Here is a 17,706-nt window from a genome sequence, read left to right on the forward strand (position 1 = left end):
ATTACACCGAGTGTGTTCCTATTGGGAGCCCAGATATTGTTTTTAAAGAAAAAAATGGTTTCATGCATAAATACATTGATTATAGGCATCTTAATAAGGTGACGGTGTAGAATCATTATCCTATACCTCTAATCGATGATTTGTTTAACTAGGTTCAGGGTGTCGCAGTATTTGCTAAGATTGATTTGAGGTCTAGTTACCATCACTTGAGGATTCGGGCTGAGGATGTCCCAGTGACAACTTTTTGGACCTGTTATGGTCATTATGAGTTCTTGGCGATGTCTTTTGGGTTTACTAATGCCCAACCGCATTCATGAATTTGATGAGCCAAGTATTCAGGTATTATCTAGACTCCTTTGTGATTGTGTTTATTGATGACATCCTTATGTATTTTAGGAGTAGTGAGGAGCATGCACAAGTTCCGACTCCAATCTTTGAGATATCATTGTCTTCTCGCCAAGTTCTCCAAGTGTGAGTTTTGGCTTAAGTCAATGACATTTCTTGGCCATATGGTGTGTAAGAATGGTGTTATGGTAGACCAGGCCAAGATATAGGCAATTCGTGATTGGGTTAGACCTACATCTCCGACTGAGGCTCGTAGCTTCATTGGTTTGGCTGTTAATTACAAATGCTTCATTGAGGGCCCAGTTCCTATGACCAGATTGACTCGGGAGGAGGTTCCCTTCTGGTTTTCTGAGTAGTGTGAGTTAAGCTTTGGAAAGCTCAAGTATTTCCTTACTTCAGCTCGCATGCTTGCTCTTTTTGTTGAATGTGAGGGATTCACCATTTTTTGTGATGCTTCTAGTGTTTGTCTAGGTTGTGATTTGATGCAGTAGGGTTATTTTATTACTTATACCTCTAAACAGCTTAAGGTACATAAGCGTAACTACCCCACTCATGATTTGGAGTTGGCAACTGTAGTTTTTGTACTTAATATTTAGAGGCATTATCTGTATGGGGTGCATTGTAAGATTTTCATCGATCATCGCAGTCTTTAGTATCTTATAACCTAGCGAGATCTCAATGCTTGACAACATAGATGGATGGAGTTGCTTAAGGACTATGATATTTAAATCTTGTATCATTCGAATAAGGTGAATATGGTAGCTGATGCCTTGAGTCACATGGCAGTAAGTATGGGTAACTTGGCCTTCATAGTAGTTTCTTAGAGGCCTTTGGCATGGGATATTCAGTCCTTACCCAATTTGATGGTATGCCTTGATATTTCAAATCCTAGGAGTATTTTGGCTAGTCTAGAGGTAAGGCCCTCATTATTTGTGCAGATTCGTGATCGTTAGTTTGAGGATTGGCAAGCTTTACTCCCTTTTTCATTAAGTGTCGGGTGGTGAGTTCGGGAGGCACACTATAATTTTAAGCGTATTTTGAGGTTTGATGTCTGTATTTATGTTCCTTAGATTGGTGATTTGATTCAATCTATTTTGTATGAGGCTAACTTCTCTAGATATTCCATTCATCTCGATACACCCAAGATATATCAAGATTTGAGGTAGCATTATTGTTGGAGTGGCATGAAAGAGATGTGGCAGACTATATATCATATTAGCTATGTAGTTAGTAGGTAAAGGTCGAGCATCAGCGTCGTGGTGGTTTGACTCACAGGTTGCCCATTCCCAAGTGGAAATGGAAACGGATTACTATAAACTTTATTAGTGGTTTGCCTTATACCTCTCATCTTTTTATGGCATTTGGGTCATTGTGGATGGTTTGACTAAGTCAGTGCACTTTATTCCTATTCAGATAACCTTTCAGTACTGAGAGATTAGCCTATATCTATGTGCACGAGATAGTCCATTTGCATGGGGTGCATATTTCTATTATTTCAAATCGTGGTTCAGTGTTCACTTCAAGGTTATGGAGAGAATTTCTGGAGGAGTTGGGTACTTAAGTAGACTTGAGTATAGCCTTTCACCTACAGACCGATGATTCATTCTAGTGGACTTTTCAGGTACTTAAGGATATGCTCCGATCCTGTGTTATGGATTTTTGAGACCAATGGGATCAGTACTTATCCTTGGCCGAGTTCGCATACAAAAATAGTTATCATTAGAGTACTTACATGGTGCCTTTTGAAGATTTGTATGGTAGGAGGTATCGTTCTCTTGTTGGATGGTTTGAGACTCCAAGGTGATGCCATGTTGTACGAATTTGCTTTAGGATACGTTGGATAGAGTCTGGGTGATTCACGAGAGGCTTAGAGAAGCCCAGAGTAGGCATAAGGCCTATGTAGTTCAGAGGCTTTCTACCTTGAGATTTGGAGTTGGCGACTGTGTATTCCTCCGTGTATTGTCCATGAAGGGTGTGGTAAGATTTTGAAGGAAAGGTAAGCTTAGTCCTCAATATATTGGTTCGTTTGACATTCTCCATACAGCTGGTGAGGTAGCTTTTGAGTTAGCTTTACCTCTAGATTTTATTGGTGCTAATTCAGTTTTCTATGTCTTTATGTTGCGGTAGTATATTCCTGATCCATATCATGTGCTTTGGTGGGACTCAATCCAGCTAGATGAGCATTTGACCTTTGTGGAGGATCTTGTACTAATTTTGGCTAGTGATGTGAGGTGGTTGCATACTAGGGAAATTCTCGTTGTTAACATTTAGCGAAGGCACTACCCAATAGAGGAGGTCACATGGGAGATTGCGAGTGAGATACGAGCCCAAAATCCCTATCTATTCAAGATTTCAAGTATTTTCCTCATCTTTCATTTTCGAGGAAAAAAGTTCCTTTAGTAGTGGATATAGTAATGACCCTTTAAGTCATTTCCATATTTTTGCTTATTTTTACTGTTAGAGATTTTCCATAGCTTCTCCAAGCCATTTATGACTTGCTGGAATTAATAGCTCCGTTACTAGGTACTTCATTTGGTTTTTAGAGTCATGTCCCCACTTAGAAGTCTTTGCTGGTTTGAAATGGCCACCGAGTAAAAATTTAGTTAAACAATCTCGGATGCAAAATCTGACTACACCAGTAGCTCTGGAATATTGATTTTAGGCTTGGTAGACCTTTGGTTCGAGTCCCAATATGCCCGAACTCATTTGGACCTATTGGTTGAAAAGTTGGAAAATTAAAAATTTGAGTATGGGACCCACATTTGGTCGAAATGACCTTCGATGGAAAATCAACCTTTGGTAAGTGTAATACCTCGATCGTTTCTTAAGCCTAAATCCGTCTTTTGAGTGGATTAGTATGACTTACAAAGTGATTTATGTTTAAACCATGTTGTATTTCTCTAATTTCTACTTTTTGTTATGTAGAGCATTGAATAAGCTTTCCATCGATACCAATTTCATTGAGATCCAACATCGGACGAGGGAGTTATGGCCATTTTACTAAACGGTGTCGGATCGCCTAGGTTTGACGGTCGACCTGGCGGACTGTCAGGTTCCTAGTGGACCATCAAGTGCCCCATAAAGACAAGGCAGTGACTCCTTTTTCAATCCATCGTGTGACGGCCAAGTTGGTGGACCGTCAAAAAGTTGATGGACTGTCAAGGGGTCCGTTAGGTCGAGACAGAATGTCTTATTTCTAGCCCTTGAGTGACAGACGACTTGGTGGACCATCAGTTTCCTGACGGACCATCACTTCGACCGTCACGTCGAGGCAGAACATTCCAGTTTTGGTACTCGAGTGACTGACAATTTGGTGGACCATCAGGAGACTTGACGGACCGTTAGATCGACCGTCACAGGCCTCGATCAGTGAATTTCATCTTTTTTCAAAAGGGAATTTTGGTCAGTTTTGCCCCATATGGTCTTATATATATATCCTAGTAGAGAATAGCCATTCATTTTTCTCCTTTCCTCTTCTAAGAAATATCTAGAAATTAGAGTTTTTCCAAAACCCAAAAAAATTCGATCTTCTTCCAAGAAATTCAAGGAACTTCCATAGATTTCTCCAAGTTGTCCAAGAATTAAGCTCCCCTAGTCAAAGGCATCAAGGATCTTAGCTCAAAATGTAAGGAAGAAGTTCCAAACAAGTTTCTACATCTCCAAAATTATAATCCAAGGTATGTGGGGTTTGAACAAGAACACTCCTTTCGTTCTTGTGCCTAAAGATTTACTTTCTATTATTGATTTACATGATTTTGCAAGCGGGTTTAATATTTATGATTATTCCACCATCATGTTTCTTAAATTGAGAATTTATTCCATGAGTTGTATATTGTCATTACATATTGATGATTTCTAAGTGATTTAAGACAATTGTCATGAGTTATGCCTTTCCATGAGAAATTTAACTATTGAATATATATATCGATATTTGAGATTGAAAGTCAAGAATGAGTCTGATGATGTTTCCTTGAAGATTTGATATTTGAAAATGATTTTAAAAGCAAATGTACTTGATGTTGAGAAAAATTGTGTTGTGTTGAGTCGGGTTAGGAATCCATAAGATGTTTATGATTTGCAGATGATATATATATATATATATACATATTTATGTTTTTAAAATAGACCCACGAGTTGATATTGATTAAAGGGGATTTCCTAACGCGTTCTGAGTTGAGTCTGGAGTATTTAGCACCGAGAAGGAAATGTGGTATTTTTCTGAAACTACATGCCACCGCAGGATTGATGTTGATAGTTGTGGGCCAATGGCTGAGTATGAGATTGTGATAACTAGATTGAGGTTGTACTCCCTGGCAAGAGTACAACACCCCCGCCAATGTGGGGTTCTCTCCTTAAAAGGGCAAAACGTTGGACTCCATGCGTCTCCCATGGTGTAGTTATGTTGGTTATAAGAAACTCCCACGTCTATAATGATCTAAGTACCATGAGTTACCGAGTCACTCTAAGTCATGAGTCAAAGAGTTTGAGTTGAGTTAAATGATTTACGAGATTTTTGAAGCATATGTTATTACTGATGACTTCCGGAAATACTGTTTTAGATAATTCAAGCGAAGAGAGTTGTTATTGTCAGCATGCATGATTTTCTTATACATTTATGATATTATTTAAAATTTGCATCCACCCCCGCATACTCAGTATATTCCCAAGTACCGACTCCCATACTTCTTTGTACTCTATATTTCCCCATGATATAGGTTCAGGTGCTCAGTCTCAACAGCGACAGTAATCTTTGAGTACCTTTATCTTCATTTCTGCAGTTGGTGAGTATTCATGGTTCGAGGACCTCGGTCTCCAATTTTGTCTTATTAATAGATGGTTGTTTACTTTCAGTTCAGTACGAGTCAATTGGGGATCTATCCCAATGGCTCCTCAGTCCTATGTAGTAGAGGCTTTGTCAGACTAGTGTACCAGCGTTTACAGAGATTTTAGTATTTTGTTTGTACAGGGCAGTATTACTTTGTATTTCAGTATGTTCATGACATGGGTATTCCTCTTTATCTTAGCATGATTTGCACTATAATGAGTTCTGAAAGTGATGACAAGCTTAGAGGGTTTGCTTGAGGCGACGTGTGGCCTTGAGCACCATTTGACATCTCGGGATAGGTTCTTGGGGCGTTACAAGCTTGGTATCAGAGCCTAAGGTTCAAGGAGTTCTAGGGAGTCTGACAAGTCGCGTTACGTAGAGTCTTGATCATCGGTGTGTAGCGCGCCACATCTATGAGCAAGAGGCTACAGGACATTTTAGGTAAAGTTATTTCTTTCTTTCAAGAGTCTATCGTACCTATGATTGTTTCTCTCTACGGTTAATTTGTGCTTTCTTATGATAGAAAATGCCTCCTTGTAGAGCTTGCAGAAACAACTAACAACCTCAACCCATTGATCCTTTAGGTGAGATGGTGTGCCATGCTGAATCCGGGTACCTTTCTAAGCACTAGCCCAGGCGGTCACTGCTAACGCCCAAGCCAACACCCATGCTACTGTTCCACCTTCGCAAGGGAATAATTGTGCTATAGCCCGGGTTTGTGACTTTATGCGAATGAATCCACCTGAGTTCTTTGGGTTGAAAGTAGGTGAAGACCCACAAATATATTTAGATGAAGTGAGAAAGATCACTCAGATTATGCACGTGATGGAGGAGGAGAGTGTTGAATTGGCTGACTATCGAATTAAATATGTTGCTTATGATTGGGTGGAGATGTGGAGGAAGAGTAGAGGGGAGAATGATACTCCTGTGACTTGGCAATTATTCCAAGATGCCTTCTTAGACAGATTCTTTCCTCCGGAGCTGAGGGAAGCAAAATTAAAAGAATTTATGAACTTGAGATAGGGCCCCATGATAGTTAAGGAGTATTTCCATAAGTTTAACCAGTTATCTAAGTATGCTCCTAGTATGATGGCTGATTCTAGAACTAGTATGAGTAAGTTCTTGGCTTGTGTATCTGGTTATGTTGTGAAAGATTGTAGATCCTCTATGTTTAATAGGGACATGGACTTTTCAAAACTAATGATTCATGCTCAGCAGATTAAAGAGAACATAGTGAAGGAGAGAGAGAGAGAGAGTAAGAGGGAATAAGAGAATTAGATCAGAGCAACAAGGGTATAGTCAGGCTAGATTTTTTGGAGGATCCGCCCTCAGTTCTAGAGCCATTCTCTTGTGCCAACACCTTCATCAGCTAGTACTCCAGCATTCAAAATTAGGCCAGAGCAAGGAAATAGGCCTACTATGTCCAGGTCCCAGGATAGTGTGAGTAATATACCTCATCCTCTCCCATGACCAAAGTGTGGTAGAGACCATCTCGGTGAGTGCTTAGTTGGTCAGAGAGGTTGTTTTGGTTGCAGTAAGTTGGGCCACAAGTTCAGGGATTGACCTTATGCTAGACAGGGGAACCGCGATGTTCGTCCCCAGAGTCAGGCTATTAGTGCTCTATCCTCTGTAGTTCGTCCTACTTCTTTTTAGGGTGCCTCGTCTAGTATTGCAGGTGATTAGTGCCAGAATCACTTTTATGCTATACCACCCCACCAGGAGCAGGAGGATTCACCAGATGTTGTTACTGGTACGCTTCGTGTATTTCATTTCTATGTGTATGTGTTGCTGGGCCCTAGGTTAAGTCTTTCTTATATGACTAGTGGCTGTGAATTTTGAAATCAGTGCTGAAAAGATTTTCGAGCCTTTTCTAGTCTCTACACCAGTGGGTGAATTTGTTGTTGCTAAGCAAGTATATAAGAAGTGTCCTATCACTGTTCTTAACAGAGTTATGTTTGCAGATTTGATTAAGCTAGACATGGTTGATTTTGATATTATTCTGGGTATGGATTGGCTACACTCTTGTTATGCGTCTAGAGACTGTCGTACCGGGGTAGTCAAGTTTCAGTTTCCCAATGAGCCAGTCTTTGAGTGGTTCGAAAATTTTGTATCTCTTAAAAGTCATTTTATATCCTTTCTAAAAGCTAGGAAATTGATATCCAAGGGTTTTATCTATCATTTAGTACGAGTTAAGGATACTAAGTCTGAGACTCCAACTATTCAGTCTCTTAGTGTTGTCAATGAGTTTCCTGATGTTTTCCCGAAAGATCTCCCAGGGGTACCTCCCGATAGAGAGATAGAATTCGAAATTGATCTTCTCCCTGATACACAACTAATTTCTATTCCTCTGTATCGTATGGCCCCCGCAGAACTTAAGGAGTTGAAAGAGAAACTCAAAGATCTTCTTGTTAAGGGTTTTATAAGGCCTAGTGTGTCTCCCTGGGGTGCACCCGTTCTATTCGTGTGAAAGAAAGATGGTTCATTGCGCATGTGCATTGACTATCATCAACTTAACAAGGTTACCATCAAGAACAAGTACCCTCTTCCTAGAATTGTTGTCCAATTTGATCAGCTGCAAGGTGCCAGCTACTTCTCAAAAATAGATTTGAGATCCGGTTATCACCAACTTAAAGTCAGAGAGTGTGATATTCCATAGACGGCTTTCCGCACTCTTTATGGTCATTTTGAATTCTTGGATATGTCCTTCGGGCTAATGAATGCCTCAACAACTTTTATGGACCTCATGAATTGGGTGTTTAGACCGTACCTAGATATGTTCGTTATTGTGTTTATAGATGATATCCTTGTATATTCCCAGAGTGAAAACAACCATGCAGATCATCTTCGAATTGTCTTACAGACCCTTAGCAATCAATAGTTGTTTGCCAAATTTAGCAATTATGAATTCTAGCTAAGGTCAGTTACTTTTCTAGGTCATATTATTTCTTCTGATGGTATTGGAGTTGATCCTTAAAAGATAGAAGCTGTGAAGAATTGGCCTGAACCTATTTCCCCGCTTGATATTAGGAGTTTCTTAGGTCTAGCTGGCTACTACCGTTGTTTTGTCGAAGGTTTCTCTTCCATTGCTGTTCTTTTGACCCAGTTGACCCAAAACAAGGTTAAATTCTAGTGGTCAGATTCTTGCGAGAAGAGTTTTCAGGAGTTGAAGACTCAACTCATTTCAGCCCCTGTGATGACCCTGCCTAATGGTGTAGATGATTTTGTGATATATTGTAATGCTTCCAGAGTTGATTTCGGTTGCATGTTGATGCAGAAGGGTAAGGTTATAGCCTATGCCTCCAGGTAGTTGAAACCTCATGAAAATAATTATCCTACCCATGACCTCGAGTTAGCTGTAGTGGTTTTTGCTTTGAAAATCTTAAGACACTATTTGTGCGGTGTTCATGTTGATGTCTTTATGGATCACAAGAGTTTACAGTATGTGTTCACTCAGAGAGAGTTGAATCTTTGGCAAATATGATGGTTAGAATTACTGAAGGACTATGATATGAGTGTGTTGTATCACCCAGGCAAGTCCAATGTAGTGGCAAATGCCCTTAGTAGGTCATCCATGGGTAGTGTAGCACATGTTGAGGAAGATAAGAGGGACTTAGCCCATGAAGTGCATCATTTGGCTAGGTTAGGTGTTAGATTACTCGACTCAGCTAAGGGTAATGTTTGGATTCAGAGTAGTTCCAAATCTTCCCTAGTTTCGGAAGTGAAGGAGAAGCATGATATGGATTCTTATTTGGATGAATTGAAAGAGTCCCTCAAAGACCAACAGGTGGAGGTTTTCTCCCAAGGGAGAGATGGTGTATTGAGATTTTAGAATAGATTGTGTGTGCCTGATGTTGATGATCTGAGGCAGAGAATTATGGGTGAGGCGCATGGCACATGGTATTCTATTCATCCCAGTGCTACTAAGATGTACCACAATTTGCGGGAAATTTATTGGTGAAATGGTATGAAAAAGGATATAGCGAAGTCCGTAGAAAAGTGTGCAACTTTCCAGCAGGTAAAGATAGAGCATCAGAGACCCGGTGGCGTGATGCAAGAATTTAGCATTCCATCTTGGAAGTAGGAACTGGTTAAAATGGATTTCGTGACCGGTTTACCTCTCTCTCGTCGTCATCATGATTCTATTTGGGTAGTTGTAGATCGGTTGACTAAGTCAGTACATTTTCTGCCAGTACATACATCTTTTAACACGGAGGACTATACTAATCTGTATATTCGAGAGTTAGTCAGGTTGCATAGAGTTCTTTTGTCTATCATCTCCGATAGAGGTACTCAGTTTACTTCTCAGTTTTGGAGAGCCTTTCCAAAGGGTCTCTGCACCCAAGTTCATCTTAGCTCCACATTCCGCAGATAGATGGTCAGGATGAGAGGACTATCCAGACTTTGGAGGATATGTTAAGGGCTTGTGTTCTTGATTTCAAAGGAAGTTGGGATGAATATTTGCCGTTGATTGAATTTTCTTACAACAATAGTTTTTATGCTAGCATTGGAATGGCTCCATTTGAAGCTTTATATGGGAGAAGATGTAGATCGTCCATAGGTTAGTTCGAAGTGGGTGAAACTGCTGTGATTGGACCTAATGATGTATTTGAGGCTATAGGGAAAGTTAAGTTAATTCGAGAGAGGTTGAAGATAGCCCAGAGTCATCAGAAGTAGTACGCAGATGTGAGAAGAAGAGCTCTTAAGTTTGAAGTTGGTGATATGGTGTACTTGAAAATTTCACCAATAAAAGGGGTGAAAAGATTTGGAAAGAAAGGGAAGCTGAGTCCCAGATATGTTGGCCCTTATAGAGTTTTGAATTGTGTTGGGAAAACAACTTATGAGATTGAGTTGCCTGTAGAGTTGTCAGCTGTCCATCCTGTGTTTTATGTTTCAATGCTCAAGAAGTACATTGGAGACTCTGTTGTTTTTGATCCGTCAGAAGGTTGTGATGTTCAGGATATCCTTTCGTATGATGAAATACCAGTTGAAATCCTAGATTATCAAGTTCGTAGACTAAGGAACAAGGAAGTTCCCTTGGTTAAAGTTTTGTGGAGAAATCAATCTATTGAGGGTGCCACTTGGGAAGTAGAAGAAGACATGCAAGCTAGTTACCCTCAACTTTTCTCCACGAGTTTGAATCAAGCTGAAGGTACTATTCCCTTAATTAGTTTCCTTCTAATCTAATATATTCAGCTATATGGTTATTCTCTCTATGATTCGTGCATTTGGTGAAGTAATCAAAAGTTGAGAGTATAGTGAGACCTTAGATGTGAGTCGTTCTAGCTATACCTCCTTATTTTCTTTTGTTCTTTGCCTATCTGGCAACATTCGAGGATGAATGTGTCCAAGGGGGAGATATTGTAATACCCCGATCGTTTCTTAAGCCTAAATCGATCTTTTGAGTGGATTTGTATGACTTCCAAAGTGATTTATGTTTAAACCATGTTGTATTTCTCTAATTTCTACTTTTTGTCATGTAGAGCATTGAATAAGCTTTTCATCGATACTAATTTCATTGAGATCCGACATCAGACGAGGGAGTATGGCCATTTAACTAAAGGGTATTGGATAGCCCAAGTTTGACGGTCGACCTGGTGGACCGCCAAGTGCCCCGTCAAGCCAAGGCAGTGACTCTTTTTTTAGGCCATCGTTCGACGGCCAAGTTGGTGGACCGTCAAAAAGTTTACGGACCATCAAGGGGTTCATCAAGTCAACACAGAATGTCAACACGGATCACTTGGTGGATCATCAGTTTCCTGATGTACCATCACATCGACCATCACGTCGAAGCAAAACATTCCAATTTTGGCACTCGAGTGACAGACTATTTGGTTGACCATCAGGAGACTTGACGGACTGTCAGATTGACCGTCATAGGCCCCGATCAGCAAATTTCAACTTTTTTCAAAAAGGGCATTTTGGTCATTTCCGCCCCATATGGGCTAGTAGAGAATAGCCATTCATTTTTCTCCTTTCCTCTTCCAAGAAACATCTAAAAATTAGGGCTTTTTCCAAAACCCAAAAAAATTCAATCTTCTTCCAAGAAATTCAAGGATTTTCCATAGATTTCTCCAAGTTGACCAAGAATTAAGCTCCCCTAGTCAAAGGCATCAAGGATCTTAGCTCAAAATTTAAGGAAGAAGTTCCAAACAAGTTTCTACATCTCCAAAATTATAATCCAAGGTATGTGGGGTTTGAACAAGAACACTCCTTTTGTTCTTGTGCGTAAAGATTTACTTTCTTTTATTGATTTACATGATTTTGCAAGTGGGTTTACACCCAAATTTCCTTATTTATGATTTATGAGATTTGAGCTGAATACGTTTGATATTTATGATTATTCCACCATGATGTTTCTTAAATTAAGAATTTATTCCATGAGTTGTATATTGTCATTACGTATTGATGATTTCTAAGTGGTTTAAGACAAGTGTCATGAGTTATGCCTTTCCATGAGAAATTTGACTATTGAATATATATATCGATATTTGAGATTGAAAGTCAAGAATGAGTCCGATGATGTTTCCTTGAAGCTTTGATATTTGAAAAATGATTTGAAAAGCAAATGTACTTGATGTTGAGAAAGATTGCGTTGAGTTGAGTCGGGTTAGGAATCCACAAGACGTTTATGATTTGCAGATGAGATATTTATATATATATATATATATATTTATGTTTTGGTTTTTAAAATAGACCCATGAGTTGATATTGATTAAGGTGGATTTCCTAACACATTCTGAGCTGAGTCTGGGAGGAGTATTTAGTACCGAGTGGGAAATGTGGTATTTTTCCCAAACTACGTGCCACCGCAGTATTGATGTTGATATTTATGGGCCAAAGGTCGAGTATGAGATTGTGATCTAAGTACCATGAGTTATCGAGTCACTCTAAGTCATAAGTCAAAGAGTTTGAGTTAAGTTAAATGATTTATGAGATTTATGAAGCATATGTTATTACTGATGACTTCCGAAAATGATATTTTAGATAATTCAAGTGAAGAGAGTTCTTATTGTCAGCATGCATGATTTTCTTCTACATTTATGATATTATATAAAATGTTGCATCCAGCCCCCATACTCAGTACATTCCCAAGTATTGACTCCCATACTCTTTTGTACTCTATATTTCCTCATGATGTAGATTCATGTGCTCAGTCTCAGCTGGGACAGTGATCTTTGAGTACCTTCATCTTCATTTCTACGGTTGGTGAGTCCTTATGGTTTGAGGACCTGTGTCTTTGATTTTGTCTTGTTAATAGATGGTTGTTTACTTTCAGTTCAGTACGAGTCAGTTGGGGATCTGTCCCAATGGCTCCTCAGTCCTATGTAGTAGAGGCTTTGTCAGACTAGTGTACCAGCGTGTATAGGGATTTCAATATTTTGTTTTAACAGGGCAGTATTACTTTGTATTTTAGTATGTTCATGACATGGTTATTCCTCTTTATCTTGGCATAATTTATGCTATAATGAGTTTTGAAAGTGATGACAGGCTTAGATGGTTAGCTTGAGGCCACGTGTAACCTTGAGCAACATGTGACGTCTCGGGGTAGGTTCTTGGGGCATTATAGTAAGGTATCCAGAATTTTAAATCTAGTATGGTTACATAGTTCATTTTCTTATATTTGACTTTGAATGAATCCCAAAGCATTGGCCGATACTTGAAATTTCTTCAATGTTACAGTTGTTACCTTGTACATTGTGAGGATTCCGCAAATGCACAAGCATGAATGGCGATTGCCATGCCGCTATCGTAGTCCATGGATAGCATCGCAAACCTCTTTGCATGGAAAGGGTATTTAAAGGCCTTTTAGGCTGCATTGTGGGCACTTTTCTCACATCTTGGAGACCAAGGAACCCTATTATGATGTGTTAAACTCAAATTGAGTCTTACGAGTGTCTTGAAATCTTAGTTAACTAAAATTTTGTGATTAACAATGGATTTGAGGTATGAATCCATCCATTACATGCTTGAATTTCTTGAATTCTTAACCGAAACCCAAATAGCTTGGAGGCTTTATTTAGCCCCAAATAAGCTTAGTCTTCACCAATTTCTTGAGGGTTATGATCTTATGATTGTTTATGAATATTAGGTTGACCTTGGAATTGTGTTTTCCGTAAGTTGGACCCAATAGGGTTTTTGGTGTCATTTTTGGACCAAAAGCACAATATTGAAATATGGGTATCAATTTCTCGTTATAATATGTAAATTGTATTTTTGATAGCTTTGCACCTTGAATAAGTTTCTCGGAAGGTAAAAACAAAGGTTTAGTGGTTCGTGAGCATTCTTATATTTGAGGTAGGTTAGGCTTGATCCTTGTTAGATTGATCTATGTTATATTATAATTGTGATATCTTTGTAGATTGGGATGGGTTTTAGGCATAGGAAAGTTTAATGGTAAGACTTTTGTTTAGTTCAATCATTTAGGTCAAAATTGAACTTATAGATTTGAATGTTTGGCTAGTAGGCTTGAATCATGTTGAATTAGACTTTATGTCTCATGGTTGGCGTGAGGATTCCTTAGTCACTATATTTTGATGAGAGTGACCTTTCATTCATGTTGTGGGTAAGTTGACACTATTTCTTACTTTAATGGAAGTCCCATAGATACTATGGTTGAATTAGGTGTAATGTTTGCTGAAGATCTTTACCTGAGGACTATTGGTGGCTTGCTATACATCTAGGGGTTGGTCTTGATACCTTTTCCTACTCTCTGCTAGAAGTTGGGCTTAGTATGTATTTGGGGAATTAGAAGGGGGTTCTTGACCCACCTTAATCTTATATTGATGTAGTTCTCTTGAAGACCTTAAAAGTCTACTAAATGTCTAGGAAACACTCCTTTATAATCATGTTGGCTAATTTGAGTATTTATCTTTAGGTAATAACTTTAGATGTGGTGTATACTGTTTGTTGACCAAATTACCGTAAACGCTATGAGTAACTATGATTTATGCTATCAATTTCAAAAAAGATTTATCCCTCCTACATGGATGCTACAGTTGAAAGATGAAATTTATAACTTCAGACAATTATCTGTAGAATCTTTGTATGAGGTGTGGTTTAGATTCAAAAAGAAGCTGAGCATGGTACCTAATCATATAATCAGATGGTCAAATTTGCTTGATATCATCTACAGATCACTAAATGTCAATTTAAGAGCAATGGAAGACACTATTTACGGAGGTGCATTTATACGACTTCAGTAGGATTATGTGAATAAAATGCTAGATGATATTTCAGTGACCAATAAAGGATGGCATACGAGAAATATTGAGCGTGGTGCGGGTGCATATGCTATTGGAGAAGTTGGTGATTATAGAGAGAATAATGACTTGATCTCATAAGAGGTTACTCAACTTCAGACACATATTGGGCTTTTTACTAAGTTATTTGCAATAATGGGGGCCAAAAAAGTAAATACAGTTGGGACTCAGACATCTGCTTTGAAAACTTTTGAGATTGAATCTAAAGAGAAAACAAAGTATCTTGATCATAGGTTGACAGATTTACAATCCTTAGGGAAAGGAAATCAAGGTAGGAACTATTATAATGACAGATACAGAGATAGAAGTAGATAAAGAGATGGTGATTGGTTCCAAAAAGAAGAATACAAGGAGAAGTGTGATAAATATTTTCCACCTATGGGCCGTGATTCAGAATCCAAAATAGAGGAACGTCAAAATTAGTCAAAGGACAAGAAAGTCAAGAAGGCTGTTTTAAGGCGATTAAGGCAGATCTGTCAGGGCTAAATCATAAAGTTGAATCACATGCTATAGCAATCAAACAGTTGGAGGTAGTTGGTCACTCTCCCTAGTAATATAGTTCCATTACAACTATAGACCCACATGTTCCCACCATAGATGTTTATAAAGATGATGATGATTCTATTGATGTAGAGAGCAGGAGTAAGGAGGACAAAGAGAAATATAATGTTAAAAAACCTGTGTTGAATCCTATCCTGAGACCTCATCCTCCCTTTCCTCAAAGGATGAGAAAAAATAACAAAAAGGTAAGAATTAGAAAAAGGTAAGTATCAGAAATTTTTGTCTATGTTAAAAGAGTTGATAGGATATGCAAAATTCATGAAGGATTTGATAACCAAGAAAAGGTCAGTCAGTTTTGAGCCAGTCAACCATATTCATCACTGCAGCGCTGTAGTTACTAGATCATTGGTAGAGAAGAAGGAGGATCCTAGCGCTTTCTCCATACCTTGCACTATTGGATCTTTAAACTTTAATCGAGCATTATTTTATTTAGGGGCTATCATAAACCTTATTCCCTTTTTAGTATTAAAGTAGTTAGAGTTGGGAGCTCCCAAATAAATTACCATGAGACTAGTGATGGCGGACGAAATAGTAAAGAAGCCAGTTGGCATCCTTTATGATGTATTGGTAAAAGTGTCTCTTTTATATTTTCTATTGATTTTGTAATATTGGACTTTGAATTAGACTTTCAAGTCCCAATTATTTTGGGAATACCATTTTTGGCTACAGGTAGGACATTTATTAACTTGGAGAAAGGTCATCTGATGCTAAGACTTATTGGTGAACATGTGACATTTAATGTATGTAAGTCTATGAAGAAGCCTGATAAGTTAAGAGTGATATATGTGATTATTTTGTACGATGATGAGGTAGATTCATTCCATGATATTAATGCAGTTACTCTTTGGGATGATGGTTCTGATGTTGTTGTTCCTATTGAAGAAAGGTTAGATGTTGAAGCTCTTGCAATCATGATCATAAATTTTTTTGGTGATTATATTGAGTAGTATGGTGTGATGGTGTGTGCACTCTATGGTAGTGGTTCCTATATTTATGCACAAAAGAAGCTTTATTTGGATTTGAAGAATAGAACTACTCTATATGCTCGCCAATCCATTGAGGAGCCACCTGTCTTAGAGTTGAAAGCCTTCCCTTCTCATTTGCGATATGTATTTTTGGGGGCCAACAACACCTTGCCAGTTATTATTGCAGCCGATTGATATAGTTAGAAGTGGAAGAATTATTGTCAATGTTACAGAAATTCAAGAGGGGCTATAGGTTGGTCCATTGCAGACATTGTGGGTATTCCGTTGGGTTTGTGTACTCAAGAAATTCAACTTAAACCAGATTGTTCCAAAGCATAGAGCATTAGCATCGACTCAATCCTCCTATGCAGGAGGTAGTGAAGAAAAAGATAATTAAGTGGTTAGATGTTAGTGGGCTGTATACCATTACGATTAGTAAGTGGGTTAGTCTGGTGAAATTTGTTCCAAATAAAGGTGATATTACTATTGTGCCTAATGATAAGAATGATCTAGAACCATTGAGACTAGTCATAGGAAGGAGCGTATCCAGGGATTACAGAAAATTAAATGCATGGGCTCAGAAAGACCACTTTCCCATGCCCTTCATGGACCAAATTTTAGACAGGTTAGCAGGCAGAGGAAGGTACTATTTTATTGATTGTTATTCTGTTTATAACAAGATTACTAAGGCACCTGAGGACCAAGAGAATACCACCTTCATATGTCCTTATGGGAGCTTCGGATTCAAATTTATGCCATTTGGGCTATGCTACGCTCTAGCCAAATTTCAGAGATGTATGATGTCAATATTCTCTAATATGGTAGAAGACACCATTGAAGTTTCTATTGATGATTTTTTGGTTGTTGGTGATTCTTTTGAAGACTGCCTTGCTTACTTGGCAAATGCTCTCCAAAGGTGTGAATAATGCAACTTGGTACTTAATTAGGAAAAATGCCATTTCATGGTCAAAGAAGGTATAGTATTGGGGCACAAAATTTCAAAAAGGGGTATTGAGGTGGATAAAGAAAAAATTAAAGTGATCAAGAAATTACCTCCACCAATTTCTGTGAAGGGTGTTCATAGCTTTTTGGGTGATGCTGGATTTTACAATATGTTTATCAAGGACTTCTCCAAGATAGTCAATCCTCTTTGTAGGCTTCTTGAGAAAGAGGCAAAATTTGAGTTCACTGAAGCATGCTTGAAGGCTTTTGAATGTATGAAAAAGAAGTTGATGACTGCTCCGATCTTTGTATCTCCAGACTAGTCTTTACCTTTTGAAATCATGTGTCATGAAAGTGGTTTAGTTTTAGGGGATGTATTAGGCCAATGAAAATAAAGATCCTTCATCCAATATACTATGCTAACATATCACTAAATCCTACTCAGAATAACTACACCGTGACAGAATAAGAGTTGTTGGCAGTGGTTTTCCTTTTGAGAAGTTTAGGTCATATTTGATTGGGACTAAGGTGATTATGCACACTAATCATGCAACATTCCAGAACTTATTAGCAAAAAAGGATGCAAAGCCTAGACGAATCAGGCAGGTGCAATTACTTCAAGAATTTTATTTCAAGGTCAAGGATAGAAAAGACAAAGAGAATCAAGTTGCGGGTAATTTGTCTAGACTAGAAGAGGAAGCTATGTAGAATATTGAAGATGGGCTTAAGATTGATGATATTTTCCAGATGAGCAAATATTAGCAGCTTCCCAAGATATAATTCTATGGTTTTCAGATTATGCAAACTA

This window comes from Capsicum annuum, chromosome 11 (genome assembly GCF_002878395.1).
Source record: "Capsicum annuum cultivar UCD-10X-F1 chromosome 11, UCD10Xv1.1, whole genome shotgun sequence".
Lineage (NCBI taxonomy): Eukaryota > Viridiplantae > Streptophyta > Magnoliopsida > Solanales > Solanaceae > Capsicum > Capsicum annuum.